General features: G+C 40.3%; 1 protein-coding gene across 1 annotated transcript in view; it reads right to left on the bottom strand.

The window, feature by feature from the left end:
* The window catches only part of LOC128656776 (uncharacterized), a 93491-nt gene extending 82263 nt beyond the window's left edge, over positions 1-11228 (bottom strand). Inside the window, exon 1 of the transcript XR_008402058.1 lies at positions 11157-11228. The gene's annotated coding sequence lies outside the window, so the exon portion shown is untranslated. The remainder of the gene's footprint in view (positions 1-11156) is intronic.
* Positions 11229-11449: the final 221 nt, after the last annotated feature.

The following is an 11449-nucleotide window of genomic DNA, read 5'->3' as shown; positions in this document are numbered from 1 at the left end:
GCAGATGACACAACGGAATCATCCTTAATTCGATTTATAGGAACATACAATCATAAATGGCAGAATATCCGTTCAATTTTAAATAAACATTGGCACATTTTGTGGATTGATAAATCAATAGGCAAATTTGTAGGAGAATCCCCACTTATGACTCCAAAAAGAGCACCAAATTTAAAAGATTTTCTAGTTCAGAGCCACTTTGAGAATAAAAACAAAAATACAGGAAACTGGTTAACTGATAAAAAGAATGGAAATTTTAAATGCTCACACTGCTCAGTCTGCACAAATATGCTGGTAGGAAAAAACTTTTGTGATAAATTTGGGTCCTTTCATACAATAAAGGGACGTATAACTTGCAAAAGTGAAGGAGTAGTCTATATGGTTTGCTGCAATTGCCCCCAATACTATATAGGTAAAACCTATAGGGAGCTCAAATAAAGGATAAAAGAACATAAAAGAGACATTAAAAATAAATGCACAAAAACCAGCAGTGTAGCACGTCACTTTGCAGAGTGCCACAATAGTGACAAGAGACAGTTAAAATTTAGAGGCCTAGAAATAGTAGACCTGAAAGGTAGAGGAGGAAATTTAGATAAAATTCTACTGTGTAAAGAAAGCAAATGGATCTTTAATTTAAAAAGTCTAAAACCAGAGGGCCTGAATGAAGAGCTAAATTTTGGCTCATTTCTAGGAGACTGAAGCAATATACACAGAATCATATGCCCATAAGATTCAAAGTAATTCCGTGAATAAGAGAATTTAATACAAAATGGGCATTGTAGAATCTGCACAGTATGAACAGATATAATATTGTATATAGAAAGTGTGTGATTTTAAGAAAAAGGTTAAAGCATAACAAGATAAACATTTATAATTGTCTGACATTTCACCTGTACGGCTAAAACACATTATGTACCTGAAAAAGCCAATTAAAGGCGGAGCATACTGTTTAAAGGCTATGGAGAGCAATCTCCAATTACACACAGCCGGAAGAAGCCCGAATGGACCCCGGGTGAAACGCGCGTAGCTGCAAATTTTGTTTGTTTGGAGCAGTGCAGCAGCTGTGCACCGTCCAAAAAGCTGACCTCCTAACGAAATTATACTCCAGTGCAAGTCAAGGCGTGCAGATGCACAGAAAGAGCCAAGCAAGCACGGAGGTGAAAGTAAAGGTGATATCCCCGAAACCGGTTTGAAAAAAGAAAAATTGGAAACAACGAGCAGGTAGATATGAAACCATGACACGTCACTGACGGAACACCGAGGAAGCAGGTACCTGTCTTATAATATCCCCACACGCAACACAGAACTGTCAAAGCAAGTTTAATGTGGTATTGAAAAATTGCCACTTTTTTCTGCTACTGGTGATACAGTTATAATCTGCATTGGGTGTACGAAGATACAAGTTTTAAAAGGCTACAGTGTCAGTGTTACACAATTATTGGTGCTGTCCCTGCATTAACGTTGTTTTCCATCATTGGGACTACAAATGTGCCAACAATCAGGCATTTATAAAAATACCAATATTGGTCAATGAATGGACCAGCTCATTAATTTCCATCTTACAACCCGGGTTGTGGACTTTGAACTTTCTACATATTTAGGGGTCATGCTTATGTATTATTGTTATGCAGATATCAATATATAAATCTTTAAAACGCACTCTCAAATAGTATGTGTATTATTTATTCTTTAATCTTTCATTGTTTATAAGCATATATTTTTCCAGAAATAGTTGGGTGCTAGAAAAATAAGGGTCTGTGTTTTCTTGTTCATATGTATATATATATATATATATACAGGGAGTGCAGAATTATTAGGAAAGTTGTATTTTTGAGGATTAATTTTATTATTGAACAGCAACCATGTTCTCAATGAACCCAAAACACTCATTAATATCAAAGCTGAATAGTTTTGGGAGTAGTTTTTAGTTTGTTTTTAGTTATAGCTATTTTAGGGGGATATCTGTGTGTGCAGGTGACTATTACTGTGCATAATTATTAGGCAACTTAACAAAAAACAAATATATACCCATTTCAATTATTTATTTTTACCAGTGAAACCAATATAACATCTCAACATTCACAAATATACATTTCTGACATTCAAAAACAAAACAAAAACAAATCAGTGACCAATATAGCCACCTTTCTTTGCAAGGACACTCAAAAGCCTGCCATCCATGGATTCTGTCAGTGTTTTGATCTGTTCACCATCAACATTGCGTGCAGCAGCAACCACAGCCTCCCAGACACTGTTCAGAGAGGTGTACTGTTTTCCCTCCTTGTAAATTTCACATGTGATGATGGACCACAGGTTCTCAATGGGGTTCAGATCAGGTGAACAAGGAGGCCATGTCATTAGATTTTCTTCTTTTATACCCTTTCTTGCCAGCCACGCTGTGGAGTACTTGGACGCGTGTGATGGAGCATTGTCCTGCATGAAAATCATGTTTTTCTTGAAGGATGCAGACTTCTTCCTGTACCACTGCTTGAAGAAGGTGTCTTCCAGAAACTGGCAGTAGGACTGGGAGTTGAGCTTGACTCCATCCTCAACCCGAAAAGGCCCCACAAGCTCATCTTTGATGATACCAGCCCAAACCAGTACTCCACCTCCACCTTGCTGGCGTCTGAGTCGGACTGGAGCTCTCTGCCCTTTACCAATCAAGCCACAGGCCCATCCATCTGGCCCATCAAGACTCACTCTCAAATACATATATACACATATAAATATATAAATACATATGTACATATATATATACACATACATATTTAGACATGTATATGTTTGTATCTCAATGTTAAAGCCCTTTGCCTGCCTTTTTTTTTTTTTTTTTTAACACCTGAGACCTCATATCTTTGAGCCCTTATAACTTATTTTTTGCAATATTTTTTTAAAATATTTTTTATTAGACAGTGTTATTGTAAGTGTAACTGTACTTTGTAATGCATTTTGGATGTGTTTTGTGACACTTTTTTGTTTTGCACCAGAGCACTGAGGTCGCGCTAACCCGACGAGCATTAATTTGAATTGCACTCAAACGATTGTGTTTACTTTCAACTTGTAATAAGAGTGATAAACCCAACATGTGCAAACACCCTTGATAAACCCCTTATCCTTCGCTTGCAAATGTTAGCGCTCCACTCGTAATGACATTATTGCCTTTTTATATGTTGAAAAGAATAAAATGTGACTACAATTAAAATGAAATTTAGTCAGACTATGACTAAAACTAAATAAAAAAAGAGCCAAAATAGGGCCTGAATATGATTGGAGAGATATTTAACACTCCAGCTCGAGCGTTAACTGCACTAGAAGTAGGTTTTTTACTCTCATCTGGTTGTGCTCGTATATTTAAAAACAGTCAAATGTTTTCACTCGCTTGCTAATTAGACACGCTCAAAAAGAAAAACTTACAATATGTTGTGCGCGATAACCTATTCCCCCATAGAAGTCAATTTAGCAAAAAAAATGTAATAATTTTTATTAGATAGTGTTATTATGAGTGTAATTATACTTTGTAATGTATTTTTTATGTTTTGTGACACCTTTTTGTTTTGCAAAATAGTTAACCTGAGCTCTGAGGGCACGGCAATCATTCTAGTGTAAATCGTGATTGCGCTGAAGCGATCACGTTTACTTTCAACTTTTAATACGACCAGAAAACCTGACACGCATGCGTTACTGTTAATGTGCCACTAATGCTCTGGCCCATAGTGCCTAACACACTATGTGCAAAGGACAGCCACTAGGGAGCACTGATGATTAGCAGCACAACATATGAAGTCAAACAAAGTAAAAATACAAGGTACCAGTCCTTCTGTAATCAAACTGTGATCAATAGAAGTCCATATAATGAAATCTTTATACAGGTGATGTGAGGACACAGCCAAGACGGCTGATTGTGGCTGCTCCTCCAGTGACCTTCACATCATAAGAATACTATAAGCAAAAAGCAGAAAATAATGGCGCCTCCTTGTGTATACGATTATGCCCCCAAGTGAATAGATATTTACAAATGTGGCATTACTGATCTGCGCTGAATCAAGCGTGCTGAGAGATCCCAGTGTCCCAGCTCTGTAATCCATGTGTCAGGACTCCATGTATTAAAGGGACAGTACACTGTAAAATTGTTTTTCAATTAATGTATTTTCAATGACTTTTTATACCAGATGCAGAGTATAAAATATTTGAGAAATTGCCTTTTCAGGTTTATTTGTGTTTATGAAGTAGCTGGTTTTGTGCGTTGAAACCACAGCCTATTACAATGGGTTGAACTTAAAGGGGCAGTAAACTTACAAACTAATGTTATATAATTCTGCATATAGCTTACCGGCACATTTATACTTTAAAATTAATTAAAATGAATGTAGCTCGCTCCCGCTACTAGACCAGAGCGAGAGCGAGCTACATTCATTTTAATGGCGTGACCGGGCACACAGTGTTGCAGAGATGCACTGTGTAAAATCCTGACCCGCTCAGTAGAGTCAGGAGCGGTGTTCTGGTAAAAGGAGGTTTTAGTTACACAATTTCTCTGCAATCCTTTAAAGTATAAATGTGCCGGTAAGCTAATGTTATATAATTCTGCATTATGTGCAGAATTATATAACATTAGTTTGTAAGTTTACTGCCCCTTTAAAGGTAATATCATATCTTATTATTTTATCACTTTGTGTACACAGACTTGCTTCCTTATCTTATATTTGTCTGGAACACCAAAGCTCAATACATAGAGAGAACAAAGGAAAATTATAATTTATTACATCACTATCCTGGTCCTCAATGAGAGTGTAACTTATTCTGCTGGTTGTGTTTACTTAGGCTTGTCAATAGCATATACTCCTGTATCAAAACTTTCAGTATAGGTGGCTATACCACAGGCTAAATAAGCGAATGCTGAAATAGGAGGAAAAGAGCTACTTGTAAGCAATTTAATGCACTCTAGCAGGTAAAATGGATCATTGTGAATAATTTAAAGGAGATATTTTCTCTTGTAAGATGTATCGAGTCCACGGATTCATCCATACTTGTGGGATATTCTCCTTCCTAACAGGAAGTGGCAAAGAGAGCACCCACAGCAGAGCTGTCTATATAGCTCCTCCCTTAGCTCCCCCCCCCCCCAGTCATTCTCTTTGCCTGCTTAACTGCTAGGAAGGGTAAAGTTAGTGTGGTGACAAAAATGTTAGTTTTTATTTTTCTCAAGCAAAAGTTTGTTATTTTAAATGGTACGGTGTGTACTATTTACTCTCTAGGAGAAAAGGGATGAAGATTTCTGCAAGGAGGATGATGATCTTAGCACTTTGTAACTAAGATCCACTGTTGTTCCCACAGAGGCTGAGGAGTACAGGAAAACTTCAGTTGGGGGAACGGTTTGCATGCTAAGCTGCATTGAGGTATGTTCAGTCAATTTTTTTCTAGACAGACTGTGATAATTCTAGAAAAGGCTCACAATATCCCCATGAGGGAAGGGTAAGCTGTATTCAGACACTTAATAGAAAGAATCCCAGCTTACATTAAGGGCTCATTTGTTACTGGTGGCACTTATGGAAAAAACTTTTTTTCTGTTGAATACTTAACGTTTTTTTTAGGGACTTTAAGGGGTCTTGTGGCTTGTTTAAGGGTTATTAACCCACATGGCTGGTTTAGAAACACTCTGGTATGTTTCTTTTAGGCCCCACCGTCATCGAGTGAGGTGGGAGGGGCCTATTTTCGTGCCTCAGTTGCGCAGTTTCTTTTACTCTGAAGACATCCAGCAGCTTCTCCAGAGGGTCCTGATGTGTTTGAGGGCCTAATTGAAGTTTTTTCCCCACAAATCTATCCTAAAGGGCAGGTAGGCGCCACAGCAGAGCTGTGGCAAGCTGCTGAACATTTTTATACCAGTTTTTGAGGTTTTGTCAATCTGGTTTTTACATTAAGGGGTTAATTGTTTATTTGGCTGGCTGTGCAAACTTACTAAGGCTTTATGATTCTACTGTAAAAATTTACTTTACAAGACATGGCCACAATTATTAATACAACCCTCACAGCGTTTTTATCTAAACTGCCTGGTTTACAAGGAAAGCGTGACAGCTCTGGGTTAAGAAAAACTACTGAGCCTTCTGACGCTTTAGTAGCCGTATCCGATATACCCTCACAATGTTCTGAAGTAGGGGTAAGGGTGGGATTTGCTATCTGAGGTAGAGATTTCTGATTCAGGAAAGACGCTCCCTCAGACAGATTCTGATATGACAGCCTTCAAATTTAAGCTTGAACACCTCCGCTTGTTGCTCAGGGAGGTATTAGTGACTCTGGATGATTGTGACCCTATAGTGGTCCCAGAGAAATTGTGTAAAATGGACAAATACTTAGAGGTTCCTGTTTACACTGATGTTTTTCCAGTCCCTAAGAGGATTGCGAATATTGTTACTAAGGAGTGGGATAGACCAGGCATACCGTTCGCTCCCCCTCCTGTTTTTAAGAAAATGTTTCCCATATCTGACACCGTACGGGACTCGTGGCAGACGGTTCCTAAGGTGGAGGGAGCTGTTTCTACTCTCGCTAAGCGTACAACTATACCTATCGAAGACAGTTGTGCTTTCAAAGATCCTATGGATAAAAAATTAGAGGGTTTCCTAAAGAAAATTTTTGTTCATCAAGGTTTTCTTCTCCAACCTATTGCGTGCATTGTTCCTGTAACTAAAGCAGTTGCTTTCTGGTTCGAGGCTCTAGAAGAGGCTCTTCAGATGGAGACTCCATTAGAGGATATTATGGATAGAATTAAGGCCCTTAATTAAGGCTCTTTCTCCCTTGGCTAATTCTTTCATTACAGATGCCGCTTTCCAACTGGCTAAATTAGCGGCAAAGAATTCAGGTTTTGCCATTGTAGCACGCAGGGCGTTATGGCTTAAGTCCTGGTCTGCTGATGTGTCATCAAAATCTAAAGTTTTGAACATCCCTTTCAAAGGAAAGACTCTATTTGGGCCTGAACTGAAAGAGATTATTTCAGACATCACTGGAGGGAAAGGCCATGCCTCCCTCAGGATAAAACAAATAAAATGAGGACCAAACAAAATAATTTTCGTTCCTTTCGGAACTTCAAGAGTGGTCCTGCTTCAGCTTCCCCTGCTGCAAAGCAAGAGGGGAATTTCACCCAATCCAAGTCAGTCTGGAGACCTAACCAGGCTTGGAACAAGGGTAAACAGGCCAAGAAGCCTGCAGCTGCCTCCAAGACAGCATGAAGGGGTAGCCCCCGATCCGGGACCGGATCTAGTAGGGGGCAGACTCTCTCTCTTCACTCAGGCTTGGGCAAGAGATGTTCACGATTCCTGGGCTTTAGAAATTGTGTCCCAGGGATATCTTCTGGACTTCAAAGACTCCCCCCCAAGGGGGAGATTTCACATTTCTCAATTGTCTGCAAACCAGACAAAGAGAGAGGCATTCTTACGCTGTGTAGAAGACCTACATTCCATGGGAGTGATCCGCCCAGTTCCAAAAGCGGAACAAGGGCTAGGGTTTTACTCAAACCTGTTTGTGATTCCCAAAAAAGAGGGAACTTTCAGACCAATCTTGGATCTCAAAATTCTAAACAAGTTCCTCAGAGTACCATCATTCAAGATGAAGACTATTCGGACTATCCTACCTCTGATCCAGGAGGGTCAATATATGACTACCGTAGACTTAAAGATCATCATCAATTCCTCAGATTTGCCTTTCTGGACAGTCTTTACCAGTTTGTGGCCCTTCCCTTTGGGTTGGCCACGGCTCCCAGAATTTTCACAAAGGTGCTAGGATCCCTTTTGGCGGTTCTAAGATCGCGGGGCATAGCAGTGGCGCCTTATCTAGACGACATCTTAATTCAGGCGTCATCTATACAGCTAACCAAGTCTCACACGGACATCGCGTTGGCTTTTCTAAGATCTCATGGGTGGAAGGTGAACATACAAAAGAGTTCTCTCTTCCCTCTCACAAGAGTTTCCTTCCTAGGGACTCTGATAGACTCGGTAGAAATGAAAATATTTCTGACAGAGGTCAGAAGATCAAAACTCTTAACCACTTGCCGAGCTCTTCATTCCATTCCACGGCCATCAGTGGCTCAGTGTATGGAGGTAATCGGACTCATGGTAGCGGCAATGGACATAGTTCCTTTTGCCCGCCTACACCTCAGACCACTGCAACTATGCATGCTCAAACAGTGGAATGGGGATTATGCAGATTTATCTCCTCAAATAAATCTGGATCAGGAGACCAGGGATTCTCTTCTCTGGTGGTTGTCTCAGGACCACCTGGCTTCCGCAGGCCAGAGTGGATCATTGTAATGACAGATGCCAGCCTGCTAGGCTGGGGTGCAGTCTGGAACTCCCTGAAAGCACAGGGCTTATGGTCTCGGGAGGAAACTCTCCTCCCGATATACAATGCAATGCGATATTCAATGCGCTTCAGGCGTGGCCTCAGTTTGCTGCGGCCAAATTCATCAGATTTCAGTCGGACAACATCACGACTGTAGCTTATATCAATCACCAAGGAGGAATACGGAGTCCTCTAGCGATGATGGAAGTAAACAAAATAATCCGATGGGCCGAGACTCACTCTTGCCATCTTTCAGCAATCCATATCCCAGGGGTAGAGAACTGGGAGGCGGATTTCCTAAGTCGTCAGACTTTTCATCCGGGGGAGTGGGAGCTCCATCCGGAAGTATTTGCCCAGCTGACTCAGCTATGGGGCACACCAGAATTGGATCTGATGGCGTCCCGTCAGAATGCCAAGCTTCCTTGCTACGGGTCCAGGTCCCGGGATCCCCAGGCGGTACTGATAGATGCTCTAGCAGTGCCTTGGTCCTTCAATCTGGCCTATGTATTTCCACCGTTTCCTCTCCTCCCTCGTCTGGTTGCCAGAATCAAGCAGTAGAGAGCTTCAGTGATTCTGATAGCACCTGCGTGGCCACGCAGGACTTGGTATGCAGACCTAGTGGACATGTCATCTGTTCCACCGTGGACTCTGCCATTGAGGCAGGACCTTCTAATCCAAGGTCTATTCAAGCATCCAAATCTAATTTCTCTGCGTCTGACTGCTTGGAGATTGAACGCTTGATTTTATCAAAGCGTGGTTTCTCTAAGTTGGTCATTGATACCCTGATTCAAGCTAGAAAGCCTGTCACCAGGAAAATCTATCATAAGATTTGGTGCAAATATCTTTATTGGTGTGAATCCAAGGGTTACTCATGGAGTAAGATTAGGATTCCTAGAATATTGTCTTTTCTCCAAGAAGGATTGGAGAAGGGATTATCAGCTAGCTCCTTAAAAGGACAGATTTTTGCTTTGTCTATTCTTTTACACAAGCGTCTGGCAGATGTTCAAGCGTTTAGTCAGGCTTTTAGTCAGAATCAAGTCTGTATTCAAACCTGTTGCTCCGCCATGGAGCCTAAACTTAGTTCTTAAAGTTCTTCAAGGGGTTCCGTTTGAACCTATGCATTCCATAGATATTAAGCTTCTATCTTGGAAAGTTCTGTTTTTAGTAGCTATCTCTTCGGCTCAAAGAGTTTCTGAGTTATCTGCTTTACAGTGTGACTCACCTTATCTTGTTTTCCATGCAGATAAGGTGGTTTTGTGTGCCAAACCTGGATTCCTTCCTAAGGTTGTTTCTAATAGGAATATCAATCAGGAAATTGTTGTTCCTTCGCTGTGTCCTAATCCTTCTTCAAAGAAGGAACGTCTGTTGCACAATCTTGATGTGGTTCGTGCTTTAAAGTTCTACTTACAAGCAACCAAAGTTTTCCGTCAAACATCTTCATTGTTTGTTGTTTATTCTGGTAAGCGGAGAGGTCAAAAAGCTACGGCTACCTTTCTTTCTTTTTGGCTGAAAAGCATCATCCGTTTGGCTTATGAGACTGCTGGCCAGCAGCCTCCTGAAAGGATTACTGCTCATTCTACTAGAGCAGTGGCTTCCACATGGGCTTTTAAAAATGAGGCTTCTGTTGAAAAGATTTGTAAGGCGGCGACTTGGTCTTCGCTTCATATTTTTTCCAAATTTGATACTTTTGCTTCTTCGGAGGCTAGTTTTGGGAGAAAGGTTCTACAAGCAGTGGTGCCTTCCGTTTAAGGTACCTGTCTTGTCCCTCCCTTCATCCGTGTCCTAAAGCTTTGGTATTGGTATCCCACAAGCATGGATTAATCCGTGGACTCGATACATCTTACAAGAGAAAACAGAATTTATGCTTACCTGATAAATTTCTTTCTCTTGTGATGTATTGAGTCCACGGCCCGCACTGTCTGTTTAAGACAGGTAGTATATTTTTATTTAAAAAACTTCAGTCACCTCTGCACCCTATAGTTTCTCCTTTTTCTTCCTAGCCTTCGGTCGAATGACTGGGGGGGTGGAGCTAAGGGAGGAGCTATATAGACAGCTCTGCTGTGGGTGCTCTCTTTGCCACTTCCTGTTAGGAAGGAGAATATCCCACAAGTATGGATGAATCCGTGGACTCGATACATCACAAGAGAAAGAAATTTATCAGGTAAGCATAAATTCTGTTTTTTTTTGGGTGAAATGTCCCTTTAAGTAATCTGAAGCTGAAATTCTGCCTCAAACTATACAATTACTCAAACTTCTTTGAGCAGCCAAAGACTTTTAATAAGAACAATAAAAACATTTTTTTAAATTGTGATACAATAAAAAGGCTCATATAGTACACATGCTACGCGTTTCTCAGCTTATATATTATTAGGGACAGTATATAAGAAACAAGTATTATTTAAGTGTGACAGGTGTTTACTCGATCTTGTTTGTATTCTTCACAAGCTGTGTCTAGTTATGCTTTTAGAAATGGGCCAGTAGGAGCATTGGGGACTGTCCCACATAAAAATGAGATGTGATCCTGTCATTCTTATGTTCCAGCAGTTGACATAGAATGTAAAAGTCATCACTGTCACTTGGGAGCTACCTCAGTGTTTGAGCCACTTAACTTCTGACCCACTGCTTTCTATGTCAAATTTACGAATTTATGGAAGTAATTAGTCTCCTTTTGTTTAGTAGGCCCATTTATTTATCTTAGCCCTCAATTTATTGTTATCCATGTAAGTTTTCTTCTCAAAAATTGATCTGTCTCATGTTCTATTTGATGGAGCTGTGACTCCTTACTTTGTAAGCTTCCTTAAACATTTATTAAATAAAGTTGGTTGAAAAATTACCTTAACCCTCAGTACATTCTGTTAGAGCAATGATTCTTGTCCAGGGTTCCTGGTAATCTTGGAGTGATCCTGTGGAGAAATACATAGCAAATTAATTAGCTTTATTTGGTTGCAGTAAATTGAAATAGGATTTTATTCAGAGGAAATACTGTGTTATAATGTGTGTGTGCATCTGTGTGCCTGCTTGTATGTGTGTATTTGTGTGTGTATTGTGCATGTCTGAGTGTCTGTGTGTGTTTGTTTCTGTGAGCGTGTCTGTGCACATGTTTGTGTGTCTGTGTACATGCTTGTGT

Source organism: Bombina bombina, chromosome 4 (genome assembly GCF_027579735.1).
Source record: "Bombina bombina isolate aBomBom1 chromosome 4, aBomBom1.pri, whole genome shotgun sequence".
In the NCBI taxonomy this organism is placed as follows: domain Eukaryota; kingdom Metazoa; phylum Chordata; class Amphibia; order Anura; family Bombinatoridae; genus Bombina; species Bombina bombina.
This window is presented reverse-complemented; position numbering and strand designations above follow the sequence as displayed.